This window comes from Sander vitreus, chromosome 22 (genome assembly GCF_031162955.1).
Source record: "Sander vitreus isolate 19-12246 chromosome 22, sanVit1, whole genome shotgun sequence".
In the NCBI taxonomy this organism is placed as follows: domain Eukaryota; kingdom Metazoa; phylum Chordata; class Actinopteri; order Perciformes; family Percidae; genus Sander; species Sander vitreus.
This window is the reverse complement of record NC_135876.1, coordinates 19,488,978-19,509,008: the sequence shown is the minus strand read 5'-3', so window position 1 is coordinate 19,509,008 and position 20,031 is coordinate 19,488,978. Positions and strand designations below refer to the sequence as shown.

At 39.4% G+C, this 20,031-nt stretch overlaps 1 pseudogene across 1 annotated transcript; it reads right to left on the bottom strand.

The window, feature by feature from the left end:
- Window positions 1-3,054: 3,054 nt before the first annotated feature.
- Window positions 3,055-12,708, bottom strand: LOC144537423 (ADP-ribosyl cyclase/cyclic ADP-ribose hydrolase 1-like; annotated as a pseudogene). The gene is made up of 8 exons (XR_013503854.1): window positions 12,451-12,708; window positions 10,457-10,583; window positions 10,203-10,343; window positions 8,945-9,027; window positions 6,563-6,636; window positions 4,465-4,551; window positions 3,822-3,905; window positions 3,055-3,717 (listed from the first exon to the last, which is right to left on the bottom strand). The product of XR_013503854.1 is annotated as an ADP-ribosyl cyclase/cyclic ADP-ribose hydrolase 1-like (transcript).
- Between the last annotated feature and the right edge of the window lie 7,323 nt (window positions 12,709-20,031).

Below are 20,031 nucleotides of genomic sequence, written 5' to 3'. Positions count from 1 at the left end.
ACTTTCGTTTAAAAGCATATTTAGGACGGAATCGCCACTTTTAAGATTTATCGTATTTTCATTTTTCAGTCAAATGGCCTTTTGAATGGGAGTGCTAGGGGCACTTTTATGCTAGCCTCAAAATAGCTATTTTTAACTTTGCTTGAAGTATCTCTACTTCAGTAAGTAAGGCTCTACACCTTAACGAAAGCATTGACAACATTGTTTGTGTACCCAGAGTTTTCTAAAAAGAAAGGTTTTGAGCAACTCACGTTAGCAGTTGTTGTTTACGCTATCCGCCATTTTCCCAGTCAAAAATAGCCGATCTCCGAATGCGAATGAACGGACTCCATAGGAGGAAATGTCATTCTTATATGAGGCTCCTTTTTCAACTACAAGGCCAATATTGTGTTTCACTAACGACAAAACAACGAATTATCCGTGCATTTATATGGAACTAAGCTTTAGGAGCTTTCCATCTTTACTCTCCTCCCTCGACTATTTTTGACTGGCTCGATAGAAGGCGACCGGAAGAACAACAGCTACAGTGAGTTGCTCAAAACCTTTCTTTTTAGTAAACTCTGGGTACACAAACAATGTTCTCAATGCTTTCGTTAAGGTGTAGAGACCCTGGTCATACTTCGAGCAAAGTTTCATGTTGTGTCGAGCCTTCTTAGTATTTTAAAAATAGCTATTTTGAGGCTAGCATAGAAGTGCCCCTAGCACTCCCATTCCAAAGGCCATTTGACCGAAAAACGAAAATACGGTAAATCTTAAAAGTGGCGATTCCGTCCTAAATATGCTTTTAAACGAAAGTTTGACTCGGGTACATTCACAAAAAGACCCTAGGTTGCATTTTGGCGAGAGTTACGCTTTAAGGCGGGCTTTACACCCATCACAACCGTTGAGGCGGGCTTTACACAATGATGATAGCGCAGCGACGGCGAGCAGCTTTTTGTTTACATTCGACATGACGGCTACCGAAACGCAGCAACCCGTTGATGCCGCTATCGCTGCAACGTCACCCGGATCGTTGGTCTGATTGGTTGAAGGACTATCCAATGCGCCTAGAGGAATTTGAGCGGCGTCCGTTGGTGACGCCCCTTTGGAAATGGGCTGCGAATGAAGCTTGCCCAGACCCACTCTCAGTTACAACTAAGAAGGGTCTGGTGTCAACCAGGCTAAGGAAACATAGAAGTAAATGCTCACCTTTTTCCATGTAGGAGGTTAAATTGCAACATATGGCTTCGTTGTTGTGATGTTAAAAGCTTTGCTCAGGTAAGAATTCACAAAATATCTTCATTTCTTCAAAAAACAAATTCCAGACACTTTTTCCCTGATGAAATTCACTTATGGTAATACTCAAAATAGTATTGCCATATTTATTGATATCACACACACACAGCAATGCTACACAAGCATTCGTTGCGGGCCGACCGACCCAATCAGAGGTTACTTAAATTGGGACGTTCAGTCAAAATCAAAGCACTTCACCTTCAAACGGGATCTCTGTTTGCAGGGTTCAGGATGTACCGGACCCTCCCGGTGATCATGCTTCACTGGGGGACCGTCTGCGCAGTGAGAAGCCGCTGCTGACGGGCGCAGAGCTCCGCCGGAACTCAGACGGAGACAGTTTCATTACCGGTTAAAAACGTCTCGTTATCGCGTTAAATAGTAGTCTAATTTGGTACAGTTGGTTTTAACGCCTGATGCGAAGTGTAGGCCTAAAGGAGTACACATGAAAACCCTGAACAAGCAGCGTCGTTCTGCCCCGTCTTTCTGCTGTGCCCCATTAACGTAGTGTTTAGTTTTACACTATGTAGGTTAAACTCTGCAATTAATCCGCGGTTCACATGTATGTATAAACTGTGGTGGTCCGTTACACTGTAGGCTGTATTCAACATCACTGATTAAGTAGCCTAAGTCAATCCTACATTTTTCAACTTGGGAGCAAAACATGCTCCTTGGGGGAAAAAGTGACCATAAAGCCCTGTTCATGCTAATTAAACAACTGGACTTTAGGGTCAAGTGTTGTCGCATGTCCCGGATGTGAAAGCCCCCTTACTGGACTACTGAATATAATAATATTCCATTATATTTTGTATTTTGAATTGTTACCACCAGAATTTTGTGATTTCTTTGCAATAAATATTGACATTTTTTACCATAAATTGGTGCCTAACAATTTATCAGAATGCAGGAATTTAAGTCTTTTACCCTCAAAATTTCCTGGTGGAGGACCCCCAGACCCCCCCTGCTTTATGTGTTCCCCCAAAGACCAATTCCAAGCAAGGAAAAACCCAGAAGTATAATCACAGACAGCCATAAAAACATATTAAAATTGCAGAGTTAGAAAGTTAAAACAGATGAAAAGATGGAGAACCAAACAGACATGTTCAGTGTCAACAGAGAGAAACACGGGACAATCGAACAGACAGTGACAACAAAGACCAACATACTGTAGAGAATGACAGTAACAGCATACAAACGGCATAAACAGGCAGTATGTGTAAATTTGTTATAAACGTGTGCTCTTTAAAAAGTAGTAAGCATTGTTTGCCAGTTACATTAAATGTTTAAAAATCTGTTACATAAGGTACTGCTTATATTATTTCACCATCTGTACACAAATGTAATTAGTGAATGCACGTGTCCATGGGTGGGGCTGCATGGGCGTGGTAATGTGGGCTGGTGTGGCTACAGAGCCAGGGCTGAATTTTTGTTGAGCTGGCAAAAAATAGCCGACGCTGTAAATCCGTAAATCACAACGCTTATCAATGTCTTCCCCATCAGTCAGGCACTAGATCTGACCATCTTTACACTTGTGCTTTCCATAAACTGCCGTTGCTTTAGCCTTTTATTTCAGTTGCAACCCTGGCAGCGGAAGCGATCGTGAGAGCAAATAAAATCTATAAAAACATAATTCAAACCGATGTGCGCATTGGCAACACACGGCTCAAGATGCTGATCCCTCCCATTAAAATCTAGATATTTAATAAAAATACCCATCAGAATCATGTATACTTCAATTCAATTTATAGTATCAAAATCAAGATATATCTCAAGATACAATGGTCTTGTTAATATTTTGTATCTCAATAATCAAGTTGGTACAAACAGTGTTATGCAACGTGCAATCCCTGAATATGGAACTCTCAGTGGTGTTGTTGTAGAAATAGATAACTTGGATACCTGGGAAAATAACTTTAATATTTAATTAAGTTATTTAAGATGGTAATCAAGTGTCAAAGGTCCCGTTTTTTTAAACTGTAAACCAAAACAAAACAACTATCACTCTTTGAGAATCCAAAGACAATTTCACAACCTCATATTTTCACATTTCATTTAAAAACATTTCATTCTGCCAGCAGGTGGGAGTGATGGTCAGTTGAATATAACTAAATTAGCTGCACTGGTACTTTACCTTACAGTACATGGCACGTTACCACGGATCTTTTAGATTCAATAAAAAGCTAAAGATAAAAAGCTGCGTTGTCATATTGTAAAAAAATGTATCAGTGACATTTCTATAAAAAAAAAAAAAAAACATTTCACATTAAGTCAAACTGGCCCACAGGTACAAAAAGAATATACTGCAATAGCATATTATTTCTTTCTTCTTCTTTTTTAACAGCTGTTATTATTGTTATCATTGTGTCTCTGAATTAGTTCACATGTCTTCACCAACAGGCTCCACAGGCTATCTCAGGATTGGAGCTACACTCCTTGATGTGAGCTCTGGAGAGAGAGAGAGAGAGAGAGAGAGAGAGAGAGAGAGTCTGTGAGGACAGAAACATACAAACATGTGGTGACATCCTCTCACACAAACATGCTGTACTTACTCAGTCACTTCCTTGCAGTTATATTTAATTCCTGGTTTCAGCTCTTTCTGTAAATCCTTTAAAGATGCATTTGTGCAGTTTGTCCTGAAGAGGATGCAAAAAAATGACATGACATTAGGATCAATTTCCTCAGCATAAGTTTGTCTTTCTGCATTTGTGTGTGGTACCATTACAGTTTAAAGGTACTGTAGGTAGGATCTTGTGAAGATCCAGGACTTAGCCAAAAAATTTGAACATCGACAACTTCTCAGTCCCTCCCCCCCTTTCTGCTAAAGCCCAAAACAGTCTCCTAAGCCCCTCCCCCCACAAGGGAGAATGAATGCGTGTGCATGGGCAGTGACTGAAACGCAGTTAGACACCCCCCCTGGCCCTGATTGGTGCATCTGAACAGGGTGGATTTTTGCAAAAAGCACTACAGGCTGTAGGTGGTGCCAGACGAGCCAGATTTTATTTTTTTAATTACCTGCTTCACATAGTTCTACTCGAACATAGGGTCAGTTTCAGCAAATATGACAGAAAGTTAGTTTTATAAGTCTTACCTACTGCACCTTTAACCACTTTGGAAGAACATACAGAACATTAACAATGAACACAACAGGGACAATAGTGTTGCAGAAGTCTTGTATATAAGGAGAAAACGTACCCAGCGCTCTTCCCTGTGACCAGAACAACATTCAGGCTTTTCACCCTGGAGGAGTCGAACCTCTTCACCTCGATGCTCGCAAAAATGCTGCCAACAAAAATAAAAACAGCACAATTTACCTGGCAAGGTGAAATAAATAAATAACATACATGATGGGATATCATTGATATAAAAGAACTAAAAACTTACAGATGTTTCTTGTACTTTGTCTCACCAAATTGACTTTATTTTATTCAAAGGCTTAACTATTGGACATGAAATCCCCACATGCAGCCACCACTACACACTATACATATTCCTTAGTCTATATCGCCGTCGTTCCATTTCCAGAGGCCTGTACTACGAAGCAAGATTTGGCATTAACGAGGTAACTTCAGGTTCAACCCAGGGTTTTGTGTATCACGACTGTGGATCACTTGTTACCTGGTTAAATCGCCGTGGTAACTTATGCTGAACACCTAACCTGCTTGGGAGCAGTTAGAGATCAACCAGAGATCAACCGGTGTAAAAGCACCACCTACTGACCAATCAATACTCGATTGATAACGGCGTCACCGTTCTTAGAAGATCAGATGGAGCTCGGTGCGCTCATAAAAGTTAAAACATTTAGAGACAGACAACCCCGTTAACATTCCCTGATGGGTATTGTTATGAAAGATTTTCAGCTGAGGGAATTCCGTATCTTTGTTGGCTTCTTGAGCCGTGTGTTGCCAATGCGACACATTGGTTTGAATTATGTTTTTATATTTTGTATTTGCTCTCACGATGGCTTACCACTGCCAGGGTTGCAACCGAAATAATAGGCTAAAGCAACGACAGTTTATGGAAAGCACAAGTGTAATTATGGTCAGATCTTGGTCCTGACTAATGGGGAAGTGATATTGATAAGTCTCCCATCCCGGAATGCTGTGTGGACTAGCCAGACCCTCCTCCGCAGCGCTGTGGAGGAAGGTCTGGCAATGTGAGACTACATATTCCTTAACTAATACTGCGTCTGTTTCATTTCAGTTTGTACTGTTTGTATTGTGGGTATTTAAAGAATGTGAGGTCATCTCAGAGATGTATTCTCTTGCTTTAGAGCGCCTTTATATTTGTGACACTCAAGTAATTTTAAAAAGGGAAATAATTAAATCCCAAAGAAATCCACACACATTTAAGTGATGCGGAGCAGACCCGTTATTATTCAAGGCTGATTTAATACAAGACTGTTGAGCATCTAAAGGTAAGATATTAAAGGTCCCATGACATGCTGCTTTTTGGATGCTTTTATATAGGCCTTAGTGGTCCCCTAATACTGTATCTGAAGTCTCTTTTATATAGACCTGTAGTGGTCTAATACTGTATCTGAAGTCTCTTTTATATAGGCCTTAGTGGTCCCTAATCTGTATCTGAAGTCTCTTTTTATAGGCGTAGTGGTCCACAATGCTGTATCTGAGTCTTTATATAGGTATGGTGGTCCCCCTAATGCTATCTGAAGTCTCTTTTATATAGACCTTAGTGGTCCCCTATTACTGTATCTGAAGTCTCTTTTGCCTCTAGGCCTTGAAGTGGTCCCTAATACTGTATCTGAGTCTCTTTTATATATAGGCCTTAGTGGTCCTAATACTGTATCTGAGTCTCTTTTATATAGGCCTTGGTGGTCCCCTATTACTGTATCTGAGTCTCTTTATATAGACCTTGATGGTCCTAATACTGTATCTGAAGTCTCTTTTATATAGGCCTTAGTGGTCCACATGCTGTATCTGAAGTCTCTTTTATATGAGTAGTAGTGATTCCCCCTAATGCAGTGTCTGAGTCTCACATATGAACTGCAAGTGGTCCCCCTAATATGTATCAGAGTCCCGAGGAATTCAGCCTTGGTGCAGGAGTGCAGCCACTAGAGCCAGTCCCACAATATGAGCTTAACTTAAAATGTGCCATTTCTGTGTCTGTAGCGTTAAATGCTATTGAGGAGGAGAGGGGGGGTGTGGCCCTGACCAACTGCCATGCTTTGCTTGTTTTCAAGCCATGATGTCTCTCTCTTTCTCATAGTCGGGCCAAATTCTCTGGTAAAAAGTCATAAGCCTGTCAACCAAAAGAAAGGTACAGAGCAACTCACCTTTTAGGATTGAATGGTGTGGCGATGTCTCCGTTTAGCATTGCTGTGACATCACCACAGGCAGCATCTGCAAACTACAGACATGGAGATGACGTTAAAGAAAACATAGTAAAGATTTTGAGGAAACACATTATCTAAAACACACTCTGTTACATTGCTGAGTTACTTTTGCAATGTAGACATTGATGATTACAGTAATGCAGCAGTGCATATATACTGATGCACTGATATACTGACAACCATACAATCTGAACTTTTCTTATCCCCAGTAGTCCTAATCTTGAAATAAGGTCAAATAATCTATTATTACACAAGAGAAAGAGACTATCTATTTTTTCTTCTTTGTCATTGTAGCAACTATACCTATCAGAATTAACCTCATGCATTAATATCAACAGTCACTATTGATGTTACACTGAAAAATGGAATAACCCAGAATCCCTTTTAATAAAGGGCTGTGTGTTTTTGACAGGAAGTATGAGAGTGGATAGAAAATATCACTAAGAGACACCTTTATTCTACTATTGGCATTATGATACAAGGGTCACATTCCCTTATAGTTTTACTGTGAACAGGTTGCCAATATTGCAGCAATCACCTTTTTCAAAATGGCTATAGTAGTTCAGTGATTTTCTTCTCCTAATTTGCTACTCTATGATCCACTCCAGCAGAACAAGATGTAGCCTGCCTTGAAAAGTCGCCCTGACACTGACTTCTTCTGGTAGAATGTGGAGAATTTATTTGGAAGACATAGGAGACAGAGGAGATAATAAGTAGATGGACAGCAACACATTCCAAACATAACAACAATTTGAGGTCTCTCTGCTCTACAGACACTTCACCAGCTGGTTGGGGCTGTGTGCAGCCGTCTTGGTTGGACAAATCTACTTTTAGCCAGCAACAATAGTATGTCATTTGCAAAACAATTTCTCTTCTCTTCTTCCACAACATCTCATACTGTGTTTATATTTTAAGGTACATCTTTCTTTCACTTTGTGGTACTACAGTTTTCTCAACAGCTGAACATCTCGTTTTTGCTGACCTCCGGTGGTTGAAGTTGTCGTCTTGTTCCCTCACATCACTGTAATGCTGGGTTTCCACAGGCAGCGTAAATAACGGCAGAGCGGAGCGATTCAATTCATTTCCTATGAGAACAGCGGTACGAGCGAAATCCGCTGACGGCGGCGAAAGTGCCCGGATGTTCCCCGCTCTCCCAAAGTTGATTCTGAGTCAACATTTGCAGAGCGGTAGCCAATGAGAGGGCAGACTCGTGAATGTGCCTCCAATATATTCTACCATGTATACAAACATGCTATACGTGCAAACTAAAAGATCGTGATTTTCCTATAGCTTACTTTATGATACATCTCTGTAGGACTACAGGGATGTTAACAGCTAGCTTGACAAAAGGTTGTCCAGGCAGTTGCATTGTAGCAATGACAACTAGCTTGTTGCTAGTAATATAACGTTATTCAAACTAAACACAACTTTTTAAGCAGCAAAGTGTGTGACTGGATTAGAAATCTTACCAAACAGTTGTTAGGCCAGATAGAAAATGATAGAAAATGTATACATACACCAACGACTCATGGTCTTCAAAACGTGTACACCGTCGGCATCATGTTGTGGTGACACAATTCCGCTTGAAATTCGCTGCTCGTGACCGAGACAGCGGAGTTGCAGCTGAAAACTGCCTGTAGAAACCCAGATTAAGGTGTGCTTACAGGTGCAACAGAGAAACTCGCCCCCTTTTTACGTTGTTTTCCATGTTGTCATTTGATGCATTTTTATTGCAAAAATATCGGTTGTAGTCACAGCTTGCTGAAGAGAAAAAAGTCCATGATTTGACTTTTTGTCACTTAAAACTTTCCAAGGTGATGTAAGTTTGGGTTTTCCTCACATCACACCAACCGTGTAGCTGCCATACGTTCTCAAAGATGCCTGCCGCAGCTCATGTGAATTTGTGTTGAGCTGTTTTTTGTCCTGTGTCCTGCTTCAATTTTATACACTTTGTTTGTTTTACATGCCGTTTGTTTTGTTTCTGCATGACCATGTTTTATGATGGATTGAACCTGTGTGTTTTTCTTTGTTGATTGTGTGAATATGTGGAAAAGGGTGTTATGTGTTGGTAGTTTTTTGGCAGGATAAAAGCCAGACAAACCAAACCAGGGCTCCTCTGAATGTGTGGGTTGCCACTGCTCGCTCAGGAGAGAGCTACGCAATGCGGCTCCATGGAGACGGACACAAAGCCTCATTGATGAAATACCCGGCCGAGTGACCTTTTCCTGTCCTCCTTTCCTTCATGACCACTTATACACCATTCCAGTCCCAAGACTGTCTTTTTTTTTTGGCAAAACTAGTGAATTCTTGTTGATAACTTACAGCAGCGGAGACTCTGTTCCAGAATGAGCGAACAGTGTTGTTCTCACAGTCTCTCCATCCTGGGCAGTCGGTAGTGAATGTTTCTAGAACAACAAACACAGAGTCAATACTCACAGGACTGTAGTCAAGTCCACCTTTGTCGAGTCCAAGACAAGTTCAAGACCAGGACTAGTCGAGAACGAGTCCAAAGAGGTTCAAGTCCGAGTCAAGACTGAGTCCAAATGAGAGACAGTCAATACCGAGACAGAAAAAAAAGAATCTTCTTCAAGACCATTTACTTACCTGTTCATAATTTATGTGATGTGAGAGACAGTGTATCGTCTATTAAGATAATAATTTTGCTTTATCATGATAATCAAAAACAATCTCGATCCCTGTTCTAGATGGATTTTGAATGAAACTAATACCTGTTTTCTGAACGAGTGCACTTCATCAATGGTTTTGTTTTGAAGGAGGAAGTTACTACTTGTGCTGGACTCTGTCGAGACCAACTACAATATTTGGCAAGTCCAATGGCCGAGTCTGAGACAAGTCAGAGTCCAAAAACCAACAAGTCCGAGACAACAGAAAAGCATCTTGAGTGACTCAAGTACTACAGCCCTGGCTGCTCCATCAGATCGTGGTTTGGGTTAAATTTAGTACATTTCTTACGTTACTTGACGTAGTGATGCAGGTGACAGAGAACTTGACCTAGTTCTGTTTGTTCCTGTGTTGGAAAACATATAGTTAGGCCTATATGACTGTCTTTAAATCCAATATTCTGTTTAAACTGTAAAGTTCTTTGCATTATCTTAACAGACTTTCTCGGTCTTAATACCACATTACATGACTTCGTGCTTTGCCCCCGTCATAACTACTACAGCCACTAGAGGCCTAACAATAAAACATAAATATGGGTCATAATTAATGCTGGTACAAACGACCTAAGGGGTCGTTTTTATTTTTATTGTTTTTTAAGACAGTGTGGAAATAACATATCTGGCATATTACATCAGCATGTATGACTGATATGAGGTTTTATTCCTATGTTCTCATGTTGCATAGGCATGCAACACACCCAAAGGGCATGAAAAGGTATTTTGCTAAAAGGTTGTTGCCACAAATCATAAAAAAAAAGCCAAATACTTTATTTACATATATATACACAGTAGTTAAATGACTGCTGCAACTCTGCTTTCTGTGCCCGTTATCTTTGAATTTATTTTGCAAATAATAAACCAATCTGAGCTAAAAGTTTCCCAGTTTTGAGGAGTCTTACTTGTGCTACCCTCCTTTCCACACCAGGTCATAGACCATTCAGCACAGATCCCAACACAGTGTCCTCCACTGTGAGAAAACAATCTCTCTTCTTCTCAGTGAAGTCATGGACCACATCCTTCGTTTTGCTCCAGAACATCAGCTAAACCCCAAAAAACACAGTTGTTAGATGAATTATCATGCATTATAAAAAGGAGTCTTGAGTGGATACAGACAGACAGACAGACAGACAGTCTAGTGATGAGCAGTGTTTACTCTGTTGCATGCAGGTTTGAAGTCGGCTGCAGCAATGAAAGGGTCATAGGCTTCTGTGGGAACTTCACAAGGGTCCCGCCCCACATAGGCTTGTTCAAATGCACCCCATAGCTTTTCACAGTCGTATCTGAAAAATAAATAAAAGTGCTGCTTAGTTTCAGGAACGTGCATCAGCCTCATTCCGATAAAAAAAAAAGCTTACGTGTAGGACTAGATTTGTTGCATGCTGTCTATGAATTACAGTTTATTTATTAGATTAGTTTGCATTTATTAGATTAGTTTGCATTTGGGAAAGGGAAACAGGGCATTTCCTCCCTTCCTTTAACAAATAATCAATTTGTAAGAACAAATACATACATGGTGAAGAAGCAGTAAGTCCATGTTATCAGTCAATATTTGCTTAATTATGATGCATAAATGTAGACATATATTACAGTGCAGTGCTTGTGGATCAGCCTGCTATAGCGAAAGACCAAATTTGGTGGTAGAGATGCATATGTTCGAAGTACAGTTTATTTATTTGACAGAGGGCATTTACTCCCTCCCTCATTTGAATCTTAAATATTTATTTCACTTTACACCTGTTGGTTTTATATGTTTTGTGAAGCACTTTGTCACTTGTTTTTTTAAAAGGGATATAAAAAAAAGTTATAATAAAAAAAACGATGTCAAAACTGTGTCATAGTTAAAAAAAAGCACCCTAAACAGTATGTCAAATTCATATTTCCTGTCAATATTGGCTAATTACAGTAAAGAAAAAGACAGAAAAGACAGAAAGTAGATAGTTAAGAAAGAAACTGCATCGTCATTACACTTTCTGTGTAATTACAGTGCAGAAAGGAGGCCAGACAAGTAATCATTGATCAGAGTAACAAACAGACCATGGCTGAACTCTAACTTTAGCATTACATTTACTTTCACTCTTTCTAGATAGCACTTCCTTTTACACACCTCCCTCTTTACTTAATACATTGGTCCATGCCAAGATTGCTTGAGCTTGCAAACAAGGGTGCACACACTTCAACTCTTATTGATGAATTCAATATTTCTGCATTTCAATTAGTTCAATATTAAAATACACTCAGTTGCCAGTTTATTAGCTACACCTACTAATGTGGTCTAATAAAAGAGTGCAATAAACCCTACATGAAGTTTTTGTTCAAACTGTTTTAGAGGTGTTGATATGATCATGTTAAAGGATGCAGTTTGTGGCGATGCTAACAATGGTAATACTTTGTTGTCAGAACAAGTCTGAAACATGTCTAGTATCCCAGCAGCTCCATTTGCAACATCAACAAAGAAAACATGTAATCAAGAAACAAGACTAGATAGTCTACATTTAACATAACATTACAGTGACAAAAGACTAATTTAAGACCCTTAAACGTACATTTGATCTGGGATTGTGGTGCTGTTGAGCTGTAGCCTATTGCATCATCCAAAGAGGTGTTCTGTTATTTAGCCTACCCTTTCTGATATGAATTGGATGGACAAAAAAAAGAAACACCTGTCAGTAATGTAATACAATTAAGCACCACAAACTACATTCTCTTCCAAAATGACCATAGCCCATCTTGCTCAATTTGACGGACAGTTGTGAGATTCACAATAGTCCACTCACCTCTTCTGAGTACCAGTGATGCAACAGTACATTTCATTGTCTTGAGTAATACGCCCGGGGTTGTTGTTATTTTTTTTTCTTCCTTTTTTTCTTTCCTCTTTTATTTTCATATTGGCATATTTCTTTTACTCCTAAGCTTTGTCCCTTTGTATTATACTACTTGGAAAACACTTAATAAACATATTAAACAAAATGACCATAGAGTTGTATTAGACTGCAATAGTTTTAGCTAAGTGTGCCTATTAAACAGACAACTGAGTGTAGTATATGCTTACTGCACCAAATATTTAACATATCTTAAATGGTATTCCTAATGTAATTACTCTTTTTCTTTTTTTCATGAACTTTAAAAAACAAACCAAAAAACGCTTACCCCTTGAACTCCTTACACCTTGCAATGAAAGTTGCCTTCAGTGTGTCTGTGTTCGGCCGCAGCGCCACTCCCAACACAACTGCGACTAAAATAATCAGAAGCAGCCCAGCGACGACACCTAAAATAATACAGCGTCTCCTCCGTCTCTTCTCCGGAAGACGACACGTTTCTCGTTCCATTTAAATGTAAGATACTACAGTGGAAGTTTGGCTGTCAAACTCTTGTTTTTTTACGTCGCTCGCGCTCGGGCTTCTATTTATGGAGAAGCGCACTCACCGTGCGCGCGTACGTGTGCTGGCTCGTGGCCATGTAGGCTCTGCTCCAATCAGGAATGATATCTGTTGAGGTGGAGCTGCCCAAACTGAGGTCCGAGGATCACAAAGAGACCGTTGAGCAGTGGAGGAAAATAGTTTTACTCAAGTTAAGTAGCTTACACTTTTGAGATACTTGTAGGCCTACTCTACTTGAGTATTTCCATTTTCTTTCTCCTCCTACTCCCCTATACATCTCAGAGGCTATTATACTTTTTACTCCTCCATATTTATTTGATATCTTTGGTTACTAACATTACTTTACAGATTCATTCAGATCAATGATACAAAATATGATCAACAAATACATTGTGATGCATTACTCTGTCGCATAGCCTACTTCTGTAATTTTACTTATGCATGACTTGTAATATATAATATAGTATTATTAGAGTGTGGTATTCACAAACAGAAATACATTCTTAACTATTCCACTTTTAATATACTCGCTTGACAATAGCTTTAATATGTAGGGGTGTGCGTCAGACTGTATCCAGTGAATTAGAAATACTAATGTCAAATAAAAACACTGAAAAATACTTATAAAATATGAATACATAAAAAAAAACGAAATACTGAGTCTACCCCACTCATTGTACACCCCTATCTATTTTTTATATCTTAATAATTCAGTTTCCTGTTCAATTGAATTTTCTGTAGTCTACAGCCTAATACATTTTCTGTCCAACACGTGTTTTTATTGACCTACTGTAATCATCCTCAACGGTATACAGCTTACAGGGACCTCCTACCTCGCCTGACTTCATTCAGAAAACACAAAAATATACTTGTGGTGCAAGCATCATCAAGTTTGGACCATTGACATGTTTGTCTCTCTCCTGACTTTATGGTTTTTAAACTTGGCTGCTCTGTTGGATAGCTCAGTTGGTAGAGCGGGCACCCATATATAGAGGTTTACTCCTCAATGCAGCAGACAGAGACAATGCAGCAGACAGGGCACCCATATATAGAGGTTTACTCCTCAATGCAGCAAACCAAAATAAATATTTAACTATTCCACTTTAAATATAAATATATGTGTATACATACATATATATATATATATATATATATATATATATATATATATATATATGTCCCACATATGTTTAATATGTAGGGGTGCGCGTCAGGCTGTATCCAGTAGGCCTTAGTTAGAAATACTAAAGTCAAATAAAAACACTGAAAAATACTTGAATACATATGAATACATAAAAAAACTAAATACTGAGTCTGCCCCACTCATTGTACACCCCTATCTATTTTTTATATCTTAATGATTTTCCTGTTCAATTGAATTTTCTGTAGTCTACAGCCTAACGTTTTCTGTTCAACACGTTTGTTTTTATTGACCTACTGTAATCATCCTCAATGGTGATTCCATCCTAAATCCTCTACCTTTTAGGTAAATAACATTCGGTTACAAGGTAACTTTGGTTCTCTGAGTGAAGAGACTTTCTCTCCCCTGCGCAAGACCGCTCCGACACCGTTCCAATCAATGTTAATCAGTCAACCCATGCACGCCCTGAGCCTTTTATACTAACTACTACTAACCTTTTATGTCTAACTGCGTGTCAATCACTGCTCATGCACACACATTCATTCTCCCTTGTGGGGGGAGGGGCTTAGGAGACTGTTTTGGGCTTTAGCGGAAAGGGGGGAAGGACTGAGAAGTAGTCGATGTTCAAATTTCTGTCAAGTCCTGGATCTTCGCAATCCTACCTACAGCACCTTTAAATATCCAATAATACAGGGTTATTATTTGGTGGATGCTTCCTGCGCTAATAAGCTTGTATAAATGACATGTATGATGATCAGTGGTGGAAAATAACTAAGTACTCAAGTAACTGTAGTTAAATATAATATCGAGGTAGTTGTACTTCACTTGAGTATCTGCATTTCATGCTACTTTCTACTTAATACATTTCAAAGGCAAATATTGTACTTTTTACTCCACTTCATTCATTTGACAACTTTTTAAATTTTTACATTTATTTATTAGGACAAAGCACATTAATCAACATTTCATCAGACATCATGTATGGGCTTTAAATAATAAAGGTTTATCTTTCACAGTATATCAGCGACGTTAATGGTCGCCCGGTTGCCCTTGGCAACCTAATTGTGACAATTGACCAAAAAAATCAGCAACCCCTAGTTGATGTGATTTGAGTGGTGAGTGGCTTTCCAGCTCTGTCTACACTATTTTCCCCCCAAAAAGGACACAGTGAATAGGTTGGTCAACAGAACTTCAAACCATACTGGACATTTAGTTTTGTGTGGTCTAACTAATAGAACTCCTACCTGATGTTATCACTGGTCTCATCTCTACGTGATGTCATCACTGGTCTCATCTCTAATTGATGCCATCGCCGACCTCATGTCTGTCTCATTCACTCCTTGCCTGTGTTCTTCTCCACTAAGATATATTGTCAAACAAACATTATGTAATAGATTTTTCCTTAGTTTTTCCATATTAATAATATTAAGAAATTAATCAGTTGGCTCCCCCTAAACTTCCACCTAATGTTAGACCTACCTGTTGCCTTCCCCTGTCTTTCCTGATGCTACCTTATATTTACCAGTTTTCAGCTCAGCAACCTCGGTTTTGCATATTCTAAGCTAGCTGTAAACCCCCCTTTGGCTGCTACATTCCCAGTGTTAGCAAACGCTAGCTAGTCTGTTAACATGAATATTTGCGAGCCTCCAAGCACAGACGTCACACTTTAAATCCTACCTGTTGCCTTTCACCATCCACTTATTTAACTGCTGTCACATCCCTTGACATGTTATCTCCTTTTCCCTCTTTCTTTTTCTATTTTTAGCCCCAACAGCTGTTTTGCTTTGTTCTTTTTCCATACTACTGTACTTCACTACTCGTACCTGCTTGCTCTGCCCTCACGGCGCTCACCCACTCCCCACCCCCCCCTCCCCCCTCTTCTATGTCAACATTCTATGATGGAATCTTATGAGACAGGGCACCTAGTCTATCCTGTTAGCCCTCTAAAATGTTATATAACATTGAGGAAATGCAGAAATGATTTAGAAACGCACAACAGCAGCTACATATATAAAATGCCAAAAAAAGAATTATTTTTATTTTTTTTACCATCGCTTTGGCGCCCCTGTGCGGCGCATATAGCGCAAACCCACTTTTTGCGCCACTGGATGTAGGATATTATTAAAGATTAGACTTTATTGATCTCTGGGAGTAAACTCTCAACATACTTAGCAGTATGTACATTAATTGAAATTAGCTTCACTTTTACAAGCAATATTGAACACATGAATGCATCAATAATTATAATCCAGTGAATATACATTATTTTGATATGGGGCCCTTCTGCATATTGAGTAATTTTACCTTTGGTACTTCAAGTATATGTTGAAGCTATGTATACCTTTGTACTTTTACTTAAGGTAAAATTTGAATGCAGGACTTTTAACCGAGTTTTTATACCCCATAGTATTGCTTCTTCTACTTAAGTTCAGAGTGCTTAGCTCTATAAAACCATAACCTACTTCTTCCACCACTGATAGTGATAAGAATTGCTCAAAGTTCAAATCAAACTCGAAACTGTGGTTTTGATAATACCAGAATGTTCCCATTGTGAAACGGAAAAAGACAAATAGCTCAGGTTGCAACCTGTATATGGGTGTGTCAGAGCCTGATGGTTTATACTTGTGAAAACTGAGCACACTAAACAAAATACTTGCAACTCTTAACTCTAGCTAATACAATACGTTCAGGTTGTGCAGTATTTCTCTTGTGACATTTGGTTCCATAAACACAGCAGACAGCAGGACAAACATGGCCAGACTGCTGTGAGGCTCAGGGTGAATATGAGCTGCTGGACTCCAATTAACCCCTTCTTCATCCGACAGATTGGCTGTGTGGTAATTTGATTAAACACACTGATTTAGGAAAATGCATCAAAAGCATAAAAACTAGTTTTTGACATAGACAGGGCTTCAGAATTGGTAAAGACCCACCTTGAGGCCATTTTGTCGGGCTGATATTTTTGCTTTAGCGGTGCTTCTCCCACAAAGTCACATTTGATTAGCATAATCCAGTCAATTGTAAAGCAGAAGCTTTTAAATTTGGAAGCAGATCAATTTTGCACTCCTAGAGACTCTCTGACCTAATGTGCTAATGAAATGTGAACAATGACAAGTGTGTGGTATAAAGAAAAACACTTTAATTCAGGAAATCTTTTGAGCAGCCAGTTTAATTGTAGCCACTTTCAAATAACAATATCAGAATACATGCTATTCACTTAAATGTGAGGCTCTTTCTGTGTGAGAGGCTGTTTGCACATGTTTGGCAGGAGGACTGTTGGGGGTTCTGGATACACTGAAGGATCATCAGGATCCTGTGAAGAAATATGATTTGTGTTACTCCAGGGTACTTTGGTCAGGAACCTCTCTGTTTGTCTATGAATCTGTCTGTCTGTGTCGTTCTAGGGAAAAGAACGTATTTTGTTGTTTAATTTGCAGGACTTGTTGGACGTCACTTACTGGTCCTTGTCTGTGCAAGTCCAGCGGAAACCTCTGGACTGGAGGACCTGGATCAGGTCCACAATGGATCCTTCCCTACATGTTTCTCTGTAAAAGAAGAAAAACAAGAGACTTGATTTGTGGATCTAAATAGTTACCACTTACTGATAAGTCAGCATTTTTAAAGCTTTTATTTTCTGCAGTATGGATGGCTGATAATCAATCTTTAAATATCAGTTATAAGCCATTAATGGCTTATCAATCATTAATCCAATAATTTAAATCATTAACTAACTAATAAACATTACTTGTTTACATGTATTAATGAGAGCATTTACAAAAGTCCCCCAAAATCAGCAGAGGGAGGTGTGTAGAAACAGCAGTTTGCACCGGTTTGCAGTCGGGGGGGGGCCACGAACACGAACCTCATTATTCTGGGGGTGGCAACTCGAAAAGGTTGAGAACCACTGGTGTAGTGTGTAATACCAAAAGAGTGTAAATTGTAATAACAAGTAAAAGAAAAAAGAACCAGTCTTCCTCACCCTATCACAGGGCCAGGTCTGTGGCATGGAGTAAAACATGTGACGATAATGCTCCACCGTCACATTACAAGAAGACTGACGGACAACCGCCTCTTCAAACTGTCTCCAGATCTCCTCACAGTCCAACCTACACATGACAATGAAATGTATCTTTATTTTACTTTAGGGCTGCAGCGATTAAGTGTTTTTCTTGATAATTAGTCGTTACACTTACACGCTTAATCAAGCAAAAAAATGTTTATATTTTGTGCCTGCAGCTTCTCAAATGGGAAGATTTGCTGTTATTTCTCCAATCCAATATCTTTGAGTTTTGGAAGGCTGGTCGGACTAAACAAGACATTCGATTACGTCACCTTAGATTCTGATTTTTGTCATAGACTAAATAATGAATCAATTTATCATAAAATATGCCCAAATTCTCTTGTTTCAGCTCCTTAAATGTGAATATTTGCTAGTTTACTTAGTTTATGTACGAAAGTAAACTGATTTATCTTTGGGTTGGGTTGGTCAGACAAATCAAGACATTTAAAGATGTCACCTCTGGTTAACTAGGGACTATTTTATAGACCAAGAGATTAATCGATAATGTTAATAATCATTAAAGCCCTAATGTTTTTAGAAATTGAAATTGGCAGTATGTTTCATTCAACTCCCAAGTCATATCCCGAGAATTGAAATTTGGGTTTCCAGACCTAAACAAGCCATAAAATGGTCTTTAGTAAATTGAATGGTATATCAAAATGTAACCACCAACAGGATAATAGTTAGTAGAAGGGCCTACATGAAAGACTCACACCCTTTGTGATCCAATCAAAGTGATTACTGTTCAACTCTTCAAAAGGAAACCAAGCAAATTCCACTAAAGTGAATTAAGTCATGTAAACAACGAGAATTTCGCATGAAATATATTTTCTTTTCATAGGAAAGTGTAACGCTTGACCGCGTTCAACAGTTACCCTCGGTGACTCAGTTTCTTTTTTTCTACAGAAGCACAGAGAAGAAAAAAGCTCTTTCAACATCACATAAAAACAAGTTTTACTGCCCTTTTACTGTCCCACCCAAAATTTAACTAGTGTGATGTAATTGTAACACCTTCCAACCACAATGTGTTTAATGTTGGCTGTAGTCCCCAGCTGTGCTCTCAGTTGACCGGGGCAGAGCAGGAACATAAGAAACCCTTTTGGAAAGTGGACACAAAGATGGATGAATACATTATGTATAACATTTGGGATGGGTGCATCAGAAGGAAGAAAGGGATAGAAGAAAATGTGAGAAAGTTACTTACATACTGTCACGCTGATCATTACAAAGGGCACAGATGTTTTAGGAGAGATAACCTGGAGCGCCCCAGCCTCATGTTTATGCATGCCTTAATCCGCCTCACTGTAGATCAACAGCAACAAAACATGTTCTATCAATTTTGAATTTGACTCCAGGCCAGCAGGTACTTTTCATGGTGACTAAAGTCAAATTTTCTCATGGCATGTACAAAACTTCCTCCCAGTTTTCTTTTTCTCTCGAACTGTCCAACCTGGCAGCTGTTCAAATACCCTGCAGGTGATTTTAACACATAATGATAGCTGACCTTAAGAAAACACTACGCCTCCTACACATTGTTGTTTTAAGTTACAGTGGCTAGCACATGCAGTTATAAAATATGTGAACAAACATGCCAGGTTTTGCAACGCTATAAGGAAACATTAGCCTTGGAAAACCCTGACGAACTTCCGGCAAATTTGAGATTTGCTCTGCGAGTCAGTCTGTCCAAGAGCCCATTCAAGCCCATTTCCAAATTTTCCAAATCGAGGCACCAATCATAACCGTTAAGGCGGGCTTTACACCAATCACAACCGTTGAGGCGGGCTTTACACAATGATGATAGCGCAGCGACGGCGAGCAGTTTTTTGTTTACATTCAACATGACGGCTACCGAAGCGCAGCAACCCGTTGATGCCGCTATCGCTGCAACGTCACCCGGATCATTGGTCTGATTGGTTGAAGGACTATCCAATGCGCCTAGAGGCATTTGAGCGGCATCCGTTGGTGACGCCCCTTTGGAAATGGGCTGCGAATGAAGCTTGCCCAGACCCACTCTCAGTTACAACTAAGAAGGGTCTGGTGTCAACCAGGCTAAGGAAACATAGAAGTAAATGCTCACCTTCTTCCATGTAGGAGGCTAAATTGCAACATATGGCTTCGTTGTTGTGATGTTAAAAGCTTTGCTCAGGTAA